At 46.5% G+C, this 17952-nt stretch overlaps 1 protein-coding gene across 4 annotated transcripts in view; it reads left to right on the top strand.

The window, feature by feature from the left end:
• The window catches only part of LOC122556672 (protein phosphatase 3 catalytic subunit alpha), a 426923-nt gene that overhangs the window by 311464 nt on the left and 97507 nt on the right, over positions 1 to 17952 (top strand). The window lies entirely within an intron of this gene.

The following is a 17952-nucleotide window of genomic DNA, read 5'->3' on the forward strand; positions in this document are numbered from 1 at the left end:
GAGTGGCTGGTGTTATGGACCAGACTAGACCCTCTCAAGATATTTTAAGAAAATAGTCCAAACTCTAACTTTGTCTTATTTTAAAGGTAGATGTGAAGTACATGTTCCAGATGTGATGCGACTGGTCAAACTGCTCAATGTTAAGCAAAATACAATTTATTTAAACACTACAGTTAGAATACAAACAAAAGAAAGCGGAATTTAGATTAACTTAACTACTGGAACACTTAACCAAGTAATAGATCCAGTCCTATTACTAATGACCTGTTCCAATGTAGTAACATGCCATAAACACACCCCTTGGCAAAAAGGCAAATTCAAACACAGATTCTGGATGTAGGTTTGCTCACGGAGCTGGAAGGTTCATTTTCAGATGTTTCGACACCATACTGGGTAACATCATCAGTAAGCCTCTGGATGAAGCACTGACTACATTGTTAGAAGAACCTAAGACACATACACCAAACACCACCAACCTCACCAACAAGGACAATGTCATCAAGCTAGTGGACCTATGCCTTGCCACCCACTTCACCTTCAATAACAAAACCTACAGACAAACCAATGGAACACCCATGTGATCTTCGATATCAGGGTTCTTAGCAGAGGCAGTATTGCAGAGACTTGAACAAACATGTCTGCCAACCATCCAACCCAAACTTTGGGTCTGCTACATGGATGACACCTTTGTCATCACTAAACAAAACAAATTAGAGGAAACCTTCAAGACCATCAATAATACCCTTACTGGCATAAAATTCATTAAAGAGGAGGAAGACAACAACAAACTGCCATTCCTAGGTGGCGCAGTAGAGTGAACAGCCAATGGGAATCTTCAAACCAGCGTCTACAGAAAAATAATACATACTGACCAAATATTGAACTACAGGAGCAATCGTCCCAACACTCACAAATGAAGCTGCATGAGAACATTATTTCAATGAGCCGCCACATACTGCAGCACACAGGAACTATGTAGAGCAGAGGAAAATCACCTATACAGTGTATTCAAAAAAGAACGGGTACACAATGAACACAGTCCACCGATTTCTCAACAACAAACCTCAACAAGCAGACAAAACATGTCCAGAAACCCTAGCCACTCTCCCCTACATCAAAGACATCTCGGAAATGACTGTCAGATTAGTCAGACCTCTTGGCATTGTGGTAGCCCACAAACCCACCAACACACTAAAACAACAGCTAATGAACTTGAAAGACCCTATATAGACAACAAGTAAAATTAATGTCATTTACAAAATACCTTGCAAGAGCTGTAACAAACACTACATTGGACAAACAGTCAGAAAACTAGCCACCAGAATACATGAACATCAATTAGCCACAAAAATACATGACCCACTTTCACTAGTATACTTACACACAGATGAGGAAGGACACCACTTCAACTGGAACAACATATCCATCCTAGGACAAGCCAAACAGAGACACACACAAGAATTCCTAGAAGCATGGCATTCCAACCGGAACTCTATCAACAAACACATTGAGTTGGATCCCATTTACCACCTCCAGAGAAAAAGAACAGGAAATGGCATAATCACAGGAAATGGCATCACCAACCAAGGAAACGTAAACACATAAATAGAAAGCGGGCCGTGCCATCAGTGCCTCATCCGGAGGCTCACTGATGATGTTACCTAGTATGGTGACAAAATGTCTGAAAATGAACCTTCCAGCTCCACTGAGTCCCTCTCTCACTGCACCTGCCAGGTCATCTCCTCTGCCTTGAAGCTCTTCAGCCACGTCCTGAGACAAACTCGCTACTACAGCCACATCTCTTTCCTCAGCACCTGCCTACGGAACTGACTGACCCCGCATGGACTCCGGACTACATTCAAACCAACACAATTTGGACCCAACCAGGACAATCTGTACCTGCAACAAATCCGAAGCCTCCAACAACAGACGTCCCCCCGGATCTTCCGCTCCACGCTTCAAGCCATGCGCCGCCACCTACACTCCCTGCAGTCAGCCCTGCCCCAGCTCAGGACAACACTCTCCCAGACCTGCAAAGGACCTTTGCTGTTCTTCATCCTCAGAAGGATTCATATGCTGAACAAAAAACTTTTCCTAGCCATATTGAACATTAAAGAAAGTAAGTACAAAAAACTTTCATGTACTCACCCCCACACTCCGGATTCCTCGACCGTTCCAGAACCTTCTCACGACCTCCGGAACAGCTCGTGCGCCATTGCCCACGTGGCCGCTGCAGCCACCACCGCCGCAGCGAACGGTGACGTCACTTCCGACCCCACGCCTTACAGACAACAGCCACCACCGACCATGCAGCCTTCGTGATCGCTGCCCAGACCATCGCCTCCACGATCACCAGGAAGACCATCGCTGACAGATATGCAGCCGCCGCGGGATCCACGTCCACCAGGACCAGCACCGTTTCTGCCCGGCGCGCCACTTCCGCCCCCAGAGTGGCCGTCACCACAGCCACTTCCGCCCCCAGTGACGTCACTCACCTGCTCAAGGACCATGCCGCCCCCATGTCGATCGCCGCCCCCACGACCGACTCTGCCCCCGTGACTAACTTCGCCCCACGACTAACTCCGCCCCCACGACTAACTCCACCCCCACAACTAACCACCCCCACGACTAACTCCACCCCTACTCCCAGCTCCACACCAGGCCCTAGCTCCCAGCCCTGCCATATTTTCACTATCCCTCCAGACCTCCCCCTCTCTGAGGATGAACGATCAGTCCTCAGCAGAGGCCACACCTTCATCCCCCTACGCTCCCGGATCATTGAGTTCGACACGCGGCTAGATATCAAGCATTTCTTCCGCAGCTTTCGCCTCCACGCCTACTTCTTCAACAAGGACTCTCGCCCACCCTTTGACGACCCCTTCTCCCTCTTCCAACACACCCCATCCACCTGGACACCCCGTGCTGGCCTCTTACCCACCCTCGATCTCTTCATATCCAACTGGCGCCGCAACATTGGCCACCTCAACCTGTCCACCCCCCTCACCCACTCCAACTTCTCACTCTCACAACACGCAGCCCTCCACTCCCTCCGCTCCAACCCCAACCTCACCATCAAACCTGCAGACAAGGGGGGTGCAGTGGTAGTTTGGCGCACCAATCTTTACACCGCTGAAGCTAGACGCCAACTCGTGGACACCTCCTCCTACTGCCCCCTTGACCATGACCCCACCTCACACCACCAAACCATCATCTCCCAGACCACCCATAACCACATCACCTCAGGAGATCTCCCATCCACTGCCTCCAACCTCATAGTCCCACAACCCCGCACCGCCCGTTTCTACCTCCTGCCCAAAATCCACAAACCCGACTGCCCCGGCCGAACCATTGTCTCAGCCTGCTCCTGCCCCACCGAACTCATCTCTGCATACCTCGACACTATCCTGTCCCCCTTAGTCCAAGAACTCCCCACTACGTTCGGGACACCACCCACGCCCTATACCTCCTCCATGATTTTTGCTTCCCCAGTCCCCAACGCCCTATCTTCACTATGGACATCCAGTCCCTGTACACCTCCATCACCCATCACGAAGGACTCCAAGCCCTCCGCTTCTTCATCTCCCGCCAACCCAACCAGTACCCTTCACTGACACCCTCCTTCGACTGACTGAACTGCTCCTCACTCTGAACAACTTCTCCTTCCAATCCTCCCACTTCCTCCAAACCAAAGGAGTAGCCATGGGCACCCGCGTGGGCCCCATCTATGCCTGCCTCTTTGTCGGATATGTGGAACAGTCCATCTTCCGCAGCTACACTGGCACCACCCCCCACCTTTTCCTCCACTACATCAATGATTGTATTGGCGCTACCTCGTGCTCCCATGAGGAGATTGAATAGTTCATCCACATTACTAACACCTTCCACCCTGACCTCAAATTTACCTGGACCGTCTCAGACTCCTCCCTCCCCTTCCTACTCCTCTCCATTTCTATCTCGGGCGATCGACTCAATACAGACATTTACTACAAACCGACCGACTCCCTGAACTACCTAGATTGCACCTCCTCCCACCCTGCCCCCTGTAAAAACGCCATCCCATATTCCCAATTCCTCTGCCTCTGCAGCATCTGCTCCCAGGACGACCAATTCCAATACCGAACAACCCAAATGGCCTCCTTCTTCAAAGACCGCGATTTCCCCTCCGACGTGGTCGGACGACACTCTCCACCGCATCTCCTCCACTTCCTGCACCTCCAGCCTTGAACCCCGCCCCTCCAATCGCCATCAGGACAGAACCCCACTGGTTCTCACCTTCCACCCCACCAACCTCCGAATACATCGTATCATCCTCCGTCATTTCGGCCACCTCCAGACAGACCCCACCACCAGGGATATATTTCCCTCCCCACCCCTATCAGCATTCCAGAGAGACCACTCCCTCCGCGACTCCTTCGTCAGGTCCACACCCCCCACTAACCCAACCTCCACTCCCGGCATCTTCCCCTACAACCGCAAGAAGTGCAAAACTTGCGCCCACACCTCCCCCCTCACCTCCCTCCAAGGCCACAATGGATCCTTCTATATCCGTCGCAAATTCACCTGCACCTCCACACACATCATTTACTGTATCCGCTGCACCTGATGTGGTCTCCTCTACATTGGGGAGACAGGCCGCCTTCTTGCGGAACATTTCAGGGAACACCTCTAGGACACCCGCACCAACCAACCCAACCCGCCTCGTGGCTGAACATTTTAGGTCCCCCTCCCACTCCGCCAATGACATGCAGGTCCTTGGCCTCCTCCATCGCCAGACCCTGGCCACACGACGCCTGGAGGAAGAGCGCCTCATCTTCCACCTAGGAACCCTCCAACCACACGGGATGAATGCAGATTTCTCCAGCTTCTTCATTTCCCCTCCCCCCACCTTATCTCAGTCCCAACCCTCGGATTCAGCACCGCCCTCTTGACCTGCAATCTTCTTCCTGACTTCTCCGCCCCACCCCCTCTCCGGCCTATCACCCTCATCCTCACCTCCTTCCACCTATCGTATTCCCAGCGCCCCTCCCCCAAATTCCCTCCCCCCAACCTTTTATCTCAGCCTGCTTGGCACACCAGCCTCATTCCTGAAGAAGGGCTTATGCCCGAAATGTTGATTCCCCTGCTCCTCAGATGCTGCCTGGCCTGCTGTGTTTTTCCAGCACCACATTTTTCAACTTCCAGCTCACCGAGCATACCTACATCCAGAACCTCAATCTGAGCTACAAATCTCCTCAAAACACAGATTCTCACATGCAGTTCTCTAATCCAGGAGGAAGAAATCTCGAGAAATTTTAGAGAAAGTAACAGCTAGGAATCATTCACTGAAGTTTCCAACTCCTCTAAGACCCCAAACAGCTTCTGAGGCTACTGAAAAAAACAAAACCCGGAAATCTTGATCTGTGAGAGATGGCCGCACCCATTCAAGCTGTTTAAATAAAACCCAAGGCCTCCTAAGCTTTTTAGAGTCATAAACATAGTCATGGTCACAGAGGTGTACAGCATGGAAACAGACCCTTCGGTTTAACTTGTCTATTCCAACCAGATATCCCAACCTAATCTAGTCCCACTTGCCAGCATCCGGCCCATACCTTTCCAAACCCTTCCTATTCATTTTAAATGGTAAATTGTACAAGCCTCTATCATTTCCACTGGCAGCTCATTCCGTACATGTACTACCCTCTGCATGAAAACGTTGCTCCTTAGGTCTCATATATTTCTCCACTCATGCTAAACCTATGCCCTGGACTCCCCCACCCCAGGGAAAAGACTTTGCCTATTTATCCTATCCATCCCCTCATGATTTTATAAACCTCTATAAGGTCACCCCTTAGCCTGTGATACTCCAGGGAAAACAGCCCGAGCCTATTCAGCCTTTCCCAAAGCTCAAATCTTCCAATCCTAGCAACATCCTTGTAAATCTCTTCTGAACCCTTTCAAGTGTTACGACATTGAATTGGGAGACCAGAATTGCCCGCAATATTCCAAACGTGGCCTAACCACTGTCCTGTACAGCTGCAACATGACCTCCCAACTCCTGTACTCAACACTCTGACCAATAAAGGAAAACATACCAAATGCCTTCTTCACTATCCTATCTACCTATGAATCTACTTTCAAGGAGCTATGAACCTGCACTCCAATGACTCTTTGTTCAGCAATACTCCCTAGGACCTTACCATTAAGAGTATAAGTCCTGCTAATATTTTTTTCTCAAAATGCAACACCTCGCATTTATCTAAATTAAACACCATCTGCGACTCTCAACATATTGGTCCATCTGATCAAGATCCTGTTGTAATCTGAGGTAACCTTCTTCACTGTCCACTACACCTCCAATTGTGGTGTCATCTGCAAACTTACGATTTATATCTCCTATGCTCACATCCAAATCATTCATATAGATGATGAAAAGTAGTGGACCCAGCACCGATCCTTGTGGCAATCCACTGGTCACAGGTCTCCAATTTGAAAAACAACCCTCCACTACCACCCTCTGTCTTCTACCTTTGAGCCAGTTCTGTATCCAAATGGCTAGTTCTCCCTATATTCAATGAGATCTAATCTTGCTAACCAGTCTCCAATGGGGAACCCTGTTGAATGCCTTACTGGAGTCTATATAGATCACATCTCCAACTGTGCCCTCATCAATCCTCTTTGTTACTTCATCAAAAAACTCAATTAAGTTCGTGAGACATGATTTTTTTACTTAAGCTTTCTTCAATAGCCAATTCTATGCTTCTGCCTTTCAACCTTGCTTCAAAAAGGCCAGGGCAAAATAACCTTTAAAGTAACAGCCTCATCACACTAGTTCCTCTGAACTTGTGTCTCCAATGAGGAGAAACTGTTGTATCTTCTGAAATGAACTGTGGATTCTTCAGAATTAAAGCATCGACTTTTCTGTTTGATTGTTAGAACAAAACTAATTGAGTTAATGTTGTTGATTCTGCTGATAATAAACTTGAGAGAAAGTGAGGACTGCAGATGCTGGAGATCAGAGTCAAAAAGTACGGCGCTAGAAAATCACAACAGGTCAGGCAGCGTCCAAGGAACAGGAGAGTCACCATTTCACGTATAACCTCTTCATCAGGAATGTTGGGGGGGGAAGGGGTTTGAGAGATAAATAGGAGAGTGGGGGAAAGGTAGCTGGGAAGGCAATAGGTAGATGCAGATGGGGGTTGATGGTAATAGGTCAGAAGGGAGAGTAGAGTGGATAGGCACGAAGGAAGATGGTCAGGTAGGACAGTTCAGGAGGGCAGTGCTGAGTTGGAGGGTTGGATCTGGGATGAGGTGTGGGGAGGGGAGATAAGGAAACTGATCAAGTCGATGTTGGTGCCATGTGATTGAAGGGTCCCAAGGTGGAAGATAAGGCATCCTTCCTTCAGGCATCAGATGTCTTGAATTTAGCAGTGGAGGAGGCCCAGGACTTGCATCTCCTTGGCAGAGTGGGAGTTGGAGTTGAAGTGGTCAGCCAAAAGGCAGTCGGGTTGGTTGGTGCGTGTGTGTCCCGAGATGTTCCCTAATACGTTCAACGAGTTGGTGTCCTGTCTCCCCAAAGTAGAGGAGACCACATCAGGAGCAACAGACACAATAGATGTAGTGTTTGGATGTGCAGGATAATCTCTGCCAGATGTGAAAAGATCCTTTGGGACCTTGGACAGAGGTGAGGGGGAAGATGTGAGCTGAGGTTTTACTCCTTTTGCGGCGGCAAGGGTACATGCTGGGGTGTGTGCACCTAACGAGGGATTCATGGAGGGAATGATCTCTGTGGAATGCAGATAGGGGTGGGGAGGGAATAATATCTCTGGTGGTGAGGCCTGATTGTAGGTAGTGGAAATGGCAGAGGATAATGCGCTATTTCTGGAGATTAGTGGTCTGGAAGGTGAGGACTGGTCGGGGTTCTATCCTTGTTATGGTTGAAGGGGTGAGGTTCAAGGGCTAAGGTGCAGGAAGTGGAGGAGATACACTGGAGGACATTGTTGATCATGTGGTAGGGGAAATTGCGGTACTTGAAATAGGCAGCCATCTGAGATGTTCTGGAGTGGAATTGCTCTTCCTGGGAGCAGATACGGTGGAGGCGGAAGAATTGGGAGTAAGGGATAATGTTTTTTACAGGGTGGGGGGTGTGAGAGGAGGTGTAGTCCAGGTAGCTGTGGAAGTCGGTGGGTTTGTACTAGATTTACATGTTGAGTTGGTCGCCAGAGATGGAGACGGAGAGGTCCAGGAAGGGGAGGGAGGTGTCCAAGATGGTCCAGGTGAACTTGAGGTCACCTTGAAGGTGTTTGTGAAGTTGATGAACAGTTCAACCTCCTCATGGGAGCATGAGGTGTCACCAATACAGTCATCAACGTAGCGGAGGAAAAGGTGGTGGATGGTGCCAGCTTAACTGCGGAAGATGGACTGTTCTACGGGTATCTGACAAAGAGGCAGGCATAGCTGGGACCCATGTGGATGCCCATGGATACCTCTTTGATCTCAAGGAAGTGGGAGGATTTGAAGGAGATGTTGTTGAGGGTGAGGACCGTTTCTGCCAATCGAATGAGTGTAGAGGCCTTCGCCATAGCAGGTGGACGTCTATAGGGACTGAATGTTCATGGTGGACATGAGGCGTTGGGGGATGGGGAAGCGAAAGTCAGGGAGGAGGTGGAGGGCATGGGTGATGTCCCGAACGTTATGTGGGGAGTTCCTGGACCAAGGGGGACAAGACAGTGTCAAGATATGAGGAGATATGTTCAGTGGGGCAGGTGCAGGCAAAGATGATGGGTTGACCGGGGGAATCAGGTTTGTGGATTTTGGGTAAGTAGTAGAACTGGGACATTGAACTTCTCTTCCGCCACCTCTGCCTCCGCGCTTACGTTTTCCATTGGGACTCCCACCCTACCTCCACGGGCCCCTTCTCCCATCTCCAACATACTCCATCCACTTGGACACCCCTTCCTGATCTGTTACCTGCCCTTGATCTCTTCATCTCCAACTGCCGCTGTAACATTGACCACCTCAACCTGTCCACCCCTCTCACCCCTCCCACCTCTCACCCTCGCAACACGCAGCCCTCCACTCCACTCCAACCCCAACATCACCATCAAACCAGTGGACAAGGGAGTTTGGGGTGGGGGTGGAGGTAGGGGGGGCGGTGTGTGTGCACAGTGGTAGTTTGGTGCACCAAGCTCTATGCCGCAGAAGCCAGGTGACAACTCACGGACACCTCCTCCTACTTCCCCCTCAAACAAGATCTCAACTCCCATCACCAAACCATCATCTCCCAGACAATCCACAACCTCATCGCCTCAGGAGACTTCCCATCCACAGCCTCCAACCTCATAGTCCTTGAACCCCGCATTGCCCGGTTCAAGCTCCTCCCCAAAAAACACAAACCGGTCGACCCATCATCTCCGCTTGTTCCTGCCCCACCGAACTTATCTCCTCATATCTTCACACTGTCCTGTCCCCCTTGATCCAGGAACTCCCCACATTAATTTGGGAAACCACCTACGACCTCCTCCTCCTCCTCCATGACTTCCATTTCCCTCCATGACCTACAACACTTCATTTTCACCATGGACATCCACTTCCTGTACACATCTATCCGCCATGGTAAACACCTCCAAACCCATCTTTTCTTCCTCTCTTGCCAACCCAACCATACCCCTCCACCAACACACTCATACAATTGGTGGAACTGGTCATCACCCTCAACAACTTCTCCTTCGAATCTTCCTACTTCCTCAGACCAAAGGGGTTGCCATGGACACCTGCATGGGCTCCAGCTATGCTTGCCTCTTTGTTGGATACATGGAACAGTCCATCTTCTGCAATTACACTGGTACCATCCCCCACCTTTTGCTCTGATACATTCATGACTATATCGGTGCCACCTCATGCTCCCACGAGGAGCTTCAACAACTTCATGAACACCTTCCACCCCAATCTCAAATTCATTTGGACCATCTAGGGCATCTCCCTTCCCTTCCTGGATCTCTCTGTCTCCATCTCTGGCATCTGATTCAACACAGACATCTACTTCAAACCCACCGACTCCCATAGCTACCTGGACTACACCTCCTCCCACCCTCCACTGCTGTAAAATTACTATCCCTTACAATTTCCCTCCCATGTGATCAACAAAGCCCTCCAGTGCATCTCCTCCACTTCCCGCACATTTCTCCTGAACCCCACCCCTCCAACTGCAAAGAGGATAAAGCCCCCCCCCAGTCCTCACCTTCCAGCCCACTAATCTCCAGATACAGTGCATTGTCCTCTGCCCTTTCTGCCACCTACAATCAGACCCCACCACCAGAGATATATTTCCCTCCCCATCCCTACCTGCATTCTGCAGTGACCATTCCCATGACTTTCTCGTTAGGTTCACACCCTCACCAACCCACCCTTCACTCCTAGCCCCATCCCTTGCCACCACAAGAGATCTAAAATCTGTACCCATACCTTCCCCCTTACATCCGTCCTTTCTCCTTCTACATCCGGCAGAGATTTTCCTGCACATACAAACACCACATCTATTGTGTCTGCTGCTTTCGATGTGGTTTCTACATTGGGGAGACAGGATGCCAACTCGCGGAATGTTTCAGGGAACATCTTTGGGACACAGGCATTAAACAACCCCATTGACCTTTGGCTGACTACTTCACCTCCCCTTCCCACTCCACCAAGGACATGCAAGTCCTGGCCGTCTCCACCACCAAATCCAAAACACCCGACGACTGAAGGAAGGATGCTTTGGGACCCTCCAATTACACAGCATCAAAGTTGACTTCACTCCCCACCTTATCCCAGTTCCAACCCTCCAACTTGGCATCACCCTCTTGAATTGTCCTACCTGCCCATCTTCTTTCCCACCTATCTCCTCCACCCTCCCCTCTGACCTATCACCATCACCCCTCCTCCACCTGCATCAACCTATTGCCTTCCCAGCTACCTTCTCCCCACCCTCTCTTCTCTTTATCTCTCAGCTCTCTTCCACTACCCCCACATTCCTGATGAAGGGCTTATGCCCGAATTGTCGACGTCCCTGCTCCTCCGATGCTGCCTGACCTGCTGTGCTTTTCCAGCGCTACACTTTTCGACTGACAATATAAACATTTTGTTTTTATCCAGTAACACTACAGTTCTCTCAAACACTCAACTGGAATCACATGCGTTGTTAGAACTGATATCTTTCAGTCACTGTTCCAAATTGACTTTCTGACCTTTAAAGAAAAATCTTCACAGAACTTACCCAAATCCATCTGTCTCCATTTTAAACTTCAACTTCTAAACTATGATATAATATACCTTTCATCATAATTTGTATTGTTTAACGTTGCTAATACATTTAAATTCGAATAAGGAATGTATCCCAGACTACTACTTCATTAGTTGGCTATAACAAGTTTGAGTATTGACCCAACTTACCCAGCCTTTCATCAGAGGAAAAGATTTTCCTGCCCATGTCCTGTCTAGTCAACCTTCACTGCAGTGTCCCCAATGCAAGAGTATCCTTCCTTAAGTATGGAGACAAAAATTGCACAGAGAACTCCAGGGATGGCATCATTAAAATCCTTTGTTTGTAGCAACGCATCCTTATGACTTTCCAATAAAGGCCAGAGAATACTTTTCTTTTGTAATTGTTTGTTTTGTCTGTACAGTAAATTGTATGTTCCTTATATGAATACAGGCTGTCCCCAGGTTGTGAATGAGTTCTATTTCTGAGTCCATTCACAAATCAATTTGTCCACAAATCAGAACACAGTGCAGGACAATATAAAGTAGCTGTTTGCAAGTACAGCAAATATTCATGTGTCAACTCTTTACACTTGCGCCCCTCTATGGGATCACAAGTCAGACATTTAGAAGTTGGGGATGCCCTATACACCAAAGTCTCACTGAACGTCAGCATTGATAAGTTTCAATCTCTTAAAACAAGAATCTGCTGTTCTTCCATTGTGATCCAGGAAGCTTTGTGGATGATTCTGTCTAAGTATGTCTGCCCTGAAAAGATAATCACCGCCATTCATTCATTTCATGATGGCACGATGGTTAGTACGATGCAAAATGTAACAACATTGGGTGCTTTTCTTGTCACCAGTAACTCCAAGGAAGTATATTGACTTGTCAAAAGCCAACTGTCCAGTGGAAATTCATCAACATCCTCTGCTTTCTCCACAAAATATCAGTGATGGTCCTCACTGACGGTAATATGATAGAATCCTTTGAGATAAAGACAGGGGTAAAACAGAGATGTGTCATCACCCCCCACCCTTTTCTCCACCTAAAGAGCTGCCATTCTTCATTCGGCCCCAGGTTGTGAATGGATTCTATTCCTGAGTAAGTTCACAGATCAATTTGTATGCAAGTCAGAACACAGTGCAGGACAATATCAAGTAGCTTTTTGCATATTCGTGTGTCCGCTCTTGAAAATTACATCTCTGTGTGGAATTGCATTTGTAAGTACAAGCGTTTACAAGTCAATGAAGCCATTGGCTTGTTCAAGAACAAACTTCCCAATGGTACAGACGTTATCTACAGAATGGATGAAAAACGTTTTGACATGAACCATTTGAAATCCAAGAAGGAAACAACACCATTCTGCCTCGTGAAACTTCAGTATGAAGGTAACAGTGATTTGTTAACATATAACAATATAGCCATTCTCTCGGAAGGCGCTTCAAGTCTTATTTAATCCCTTCGCGGAAGCATAACAAAGAATTGGTCTCAGCTTCGAGTTCAAGAAGACTCAAATCCTTAATCAATCTGCTCTAGTTTGGTTTCTAGTCCATCTCTTCATTAAGAATCATAGAGAAATCCTCCCAAATGTGGAATATTTCCCGTACCTGAAAAGCTGCTCTCCCTACTGGCTGACATCGGTAGGGAGATTCAATATCGCATCCGCTCAGTGAGTGCCACCTCCAGACATATAAAGATAAACATCTTCAAAGACTATGACACCTGTGCTGATACCAAGATCGTTGAGTACCAGGCAGTCATCTTCTGATGGCTCCAAAATTTGGAATACCTATAAACGCCACCTCAAGACCCTTTAGAAATACCATCAACGCTTTTTAGATGGATTTTCTGCCTCAGGTGGGAAGACAGGCATATAACATCAGCATCCGTCAAGCAGTTAATAGCATCAACATTGTGGAAGTATGGAAAAGAAACTGGACAAAGGAATGTGAACCATATCAAGGCCAAGGACCACTTCCACCTCCCGGAGACAATTGCCAAATGTGTTGTCAGAGACACAGCTTCAGAATTGGGTTCATCAGCCACAAGGATCCACAGAATGCATGGTTAGCAGGTGATTGCCAATGACTGGCTTGAGCTTTTTTTTTGTCGTGTACTCATTTACTATTCTCAGTAAACACTCAAAAGATCTTGACAATGGGATTTGTTTTTGATTCAGGACAGGTGGTAACCTCTTCAACTTAGAAAGGTACAAGGCTTGCTTAAAAGGTAATGAGCAGGGACTGAGTGCAACCTTACTTACAGATGACTGCTCTCTGATTGCTATTAATCCAGAGGGCATTTAACTTATTGTTAATTGCTTTGTCCCAGTTTCAGAATACTTGAACATTACAATAAGTCTGAAAAAAGAAATATCAGGTATCAACCAGTCCTTGACCACATGCTCCAAGGTCCTGCAGCCACTATCAACACCATATCCTCCCTGTTCCATCAGATTTCTTTTTATCTTCTCCACTAGCACTAAATTGGATGGCAAAATTAATCATTATCTAACAAAGTAAAACTCAATTTGACAAGCTGCCTCACAGACTTTGGAAGGAACATGGTATTTGTCTCAGAACAAATACTAAAGTCTACCAACCTGTGGTTCTTCCATAATTTTTTTATGCATGTAAAATTGGCAACCAGAAACATTACATCTTTGCTGTCTGAGATCTATTTTCAACATCAAATGGCAGGACAAAATTCCCAACTCCAAGATAGTTGCAAAGTATGCTTTGTCAGAACTCAACTTTGGTTCACATAGAGGATTCCTAGACACCAAAGGCAGTGGCCTTTAGCCACCTGAAAATGGGTATCTGTACTAGAAGATGTCTCAAAAATAGGTATGAAAACTATTATATCAAAAGCTAGAAGTGAGTATGTTCAGCAATGATTGCAGAACTTTCAGCATCATTTGCAACCCTCAAATACTGAAGCGGTCCATGTTCAAATGCAACAGGATCTGGACAATATTCAGGTTTAGGCTGACAAGTGGCAAGCAACATTTGTACCACACAAATGCCAAGCAATAACCATCTCCTATGACTACTGTTTCTTGACATTTAGCGACATTGCCATCATTGCATTCCCTGCTATAAACATCCTGGTAGTTACCATTAACCAGAAACTCAACTGGATTCACAATATAAATACATTGGTTACAAGAGCAGGTCAGAGGCTAGTAACTAACTTCCTGAATGCCCCAAAACCTGCCATCCATCTACAAGGCACAAGTCAGGAATTTGGTGGAATATGCCCCACTTGCCTGGATGGATGCAGTTTCAACAACCTTCAAGAAGCTTGAAACCATCCACAACAAAGCAGCCAAATTGATTGGTACCACATACAGAAATATCCACTTCGTATACTACTGATGCTCATTAGGAGCTGTGCGTATAATCTACAAGATGTAGTGCAGAAATTCACCAAAGATCATTAGACAGCAGCTTTCAAAGTCCAAGACCACTGGCATCTAAAAGGACAAGAGTGAGAGATAAATGGAAATACCACCACCTACAAGCTATTCATCATCCCGACTTGGAAATATATCACCGTTTCTTCACTATCTCTGGATCAAAATCCTGAAATTCCCTCTCTAATGGCATTGTGCATTTACCAACAGCACGTAGACTGCGGTTCAAGAAAGTAATTCACCACCACCCTCTCAAGAGAAACTAAGAACAAGCAGAAAATGCTGTCCTGCCAGTGATGCCTACATTCAATGAGTGAATAATCTGAAAACCAACCTCAGTTTGCAAGCTAGATCACATTACATGGGACAACACAAGCCTGGACAGACCCAGATGGAGTAGCCTCTCTCATCAATATTTTAGGAGGACAGAGACAATATTTTCTGAACAAGTGTGTGTAATGCAAAACCAATACTTCCATCCATTACTCCAGCATTGACTTCATAAGCAGATTTATCATTGCTTATGCAAATAGAACCTTGGTCTGATGTCATGCAAGAGACAACAGCAACCTACAGGCAGATTGTAAACTTTTTTACTGAGCACTCAAAACTCATAGGAGAATTCACTGTATGTACAAGCAGACCGAAGTCTCTCTGAAAGTCAACATTTACGAGTTTCATGCCTTTTAAAAAATATTTTGCTATTTTTACAACCAAAGTGAATAACCTAACATTTCTCTTTATAATATAACATCTGTCACTTTGTTACCCACTCACTGTCTATATTTCTTTGGCACTGTTGTGTCCTGTTCACAACTTACATTCTCATCTAGATTTCTATCATCAGCAAATTTAGATACATTACCCTCTGTCTCTTTGTTTTAAATTATTAATATGGAATACAAATAGTTGAGGCCCTGTCATCAATGTAGGCAGCACTCCACTATTCAGCCTGCTAAATTGGAAATATCCCATTTATCTGCCCCCTTCACTTTTTGTCTAGTAACCAAACCTCTATCCATGCTACCATGTCAACCCAACTCCAAGTGCATTTAAATGTTTCATGGCATCTGATTAAAAGCAATTTGATAATCCAATCAGCTACATTTACTGGTTCCTTTTTAAACTATCATCCTGGTTGTGTCTATCAAAACTCCAATGAATACATCAAGTGTAATTTTTCTTTTTTAAAATCATATTAATTTTGTCTGATATACTATGTATTTCTATGTGTATTTTTAAAGGCTTCATGGTGGGTCAGTGGTTAGCCCTGCTGCCTCACAATGCCAGGGACCCTGGTTTGATTCCAGCCAAGGGCGGCTGTCCATGTGGAGTTTCCCTGACTCTGTGTGGGTTTGTTCTGGTATCCTCCAGCAGTTCCAGAGATGTGGAAGTTAGGTGGATTAGGTGTGCTAAATTTCCCCATAGGTGCATTAGCCAGGGGAATTATAGGGTAGGGGATGGATTGGTTTGGACTGAATGGCCTGTTTCCACACTGTAGGGATTCCGTGTTCTATATCGAATGTATGCATAGTTATTTGAAACTGTAATGAGTTGTTTGTTTTTCAACTGAATTTTGAGGCTAGTATTGTGTTTTAGAAATATAATATTTAATTAATCACATTTGCTGTGTAGACATCACAGAAGGATTCAGTTGAAAAATATTTATTAGTTTTAAGATTTGAGAAAGATGACGTCAGAGGTCATCATCGTTGGAAGCTGACCACAGAGCCTACAGGTTGGTCTGATGTTCGTCAAATGAATTTCTTTCAAGTAAGTGCCACACTCCAAGGCTATAGAAAAGTTTCTTAACTGTCACCACAGAAAAGTGACATTTCCTGAAGCTCACATCCCCCATGGTCTATAAACCAGCTGGAGTCACATCCTGACTGATTCTGTCTTAATTATTTTGCATGAAAGGGCATGATTTGCTCCATAGAAGTAAGAAAGTAATGTAGGGGCTACAAATGAAGGGATGTGGCAGTGGAATGTGAGGCAGGATCTTGCTCCAGCATGACCATGTGACCATTTCCTCAATATCCTCTTCTTGATGTCATCAGCATTGTCCATGAAAAGCAATTTTTCTTTTTCCTCATGTTCTCAATTTCTTCTTCCTCTTCATCAGTCACAGTGAAGAAATCTACAATAGGTGAGGAGACACCCTGAGATTTTAAAGGGCTGGATTTGACCACAAGCCTTGGTACGCCTGCATCAGTGCCAGTTGGCTGCAAGACCAGTTCAGCAATATTTTTGGAAGCAGCCAGTTAATTGACCACCTTTGATCTTACCATCAAAGGGCCAGCAAATCTAAAAATGTAATGCCTCAAAATGTAGCAACCTTGGATGTGTGAGTGTTGGAGAAGGCTATGTGGGATGAAGGATAATTCCCACCGGAGGAGCATTGGAGTCACAGAGCTCAGAGCTCTCTTTTGAGGATACAAACTCCACTTCTGGTTCCCTGAATAGCCACAGAAAGGGCATATCCCTGAGGTGGGGAGGTAGCCCTGAAAGTGCTTCCTTAGAGAAGACTAAGTTATTGAAATGGGCTGTCTGCCTCCATATGGTAGCCAGCCAATCCAGCTCACAACTCACTGCTGAGAAATGTCTGGTGCAGTTATCTGCAATTTTACTGGTCATCCAAGCCTCCTAACCTACCATTTAAAATATTGCCTGAAGAGTTAGAGAAATGAAACGTAATGGCTGAATGCAGCTTCATTGGAATATCATTGCAACCAACTCCGTGTTTACCTACTGATTTTCGGTGTCCCTCTGATCTTGCCATCTGTCACAGAGTCATAGAGATGTACAGCATGGAAACAGACCCTTCGGTCCAACCTGTCCATGCCGACAGATATCCCAACCCAATCTAGTCCCATTTGCCAGCACCCGGCCCATATCCCTCCAAACCATTCCTATTCATATACCCATCCAAATGCCTCTTAAATGTTGCAATTGTACCAGCCTCCACCACTTCCTCTGGCAGCTCATTCCATACATGCACCATCCTCTGTGTGAAAAGGTTGCCCCGTAGGTCTCTTTTATATCTTTCCCCTCTCACCCTAAACCTATGCCCTCTAGTTCTGGACTCCCCAACTCCAGGGAAAAGACTTTGACTACTTACCCTATCCATGTCCCTCATGATTTTATAAACCTCTATAAAGGTCACCCCTCAGCCTCCGACGCTCCAGGGAAACAGCCCCAGCCTGTTTGGCCTCTCCCTATAGCTCAAATTCTCCAACATAGAACATAGAAAAATACAGCGCAGTACAGGCCCTTTGGCCCTCGATGTTGCGCCGATCCAAGCCCACCTAACCTACACT

The sequence above is a fragment of the Chiloscyllium plagiosum genome, unplaced genomic scaffold (genome assembly GCF_037043375.1).
Source record: "Chiloscyllium plagiosum isolate Xiang-an unplaced genomic scaffold, Cpla_swu_hap1 HiC_scaffold_16, whole genome shotgun sequence".
Taxonomy (NCBI): domain Eukaryota; kingdom Metazoa; phylum Chordata; class Chondrichthyes; order Orectolobiformes; family Hemiscylliidae; genus Chiloscyllium; species Chiloscyllium plagiosum.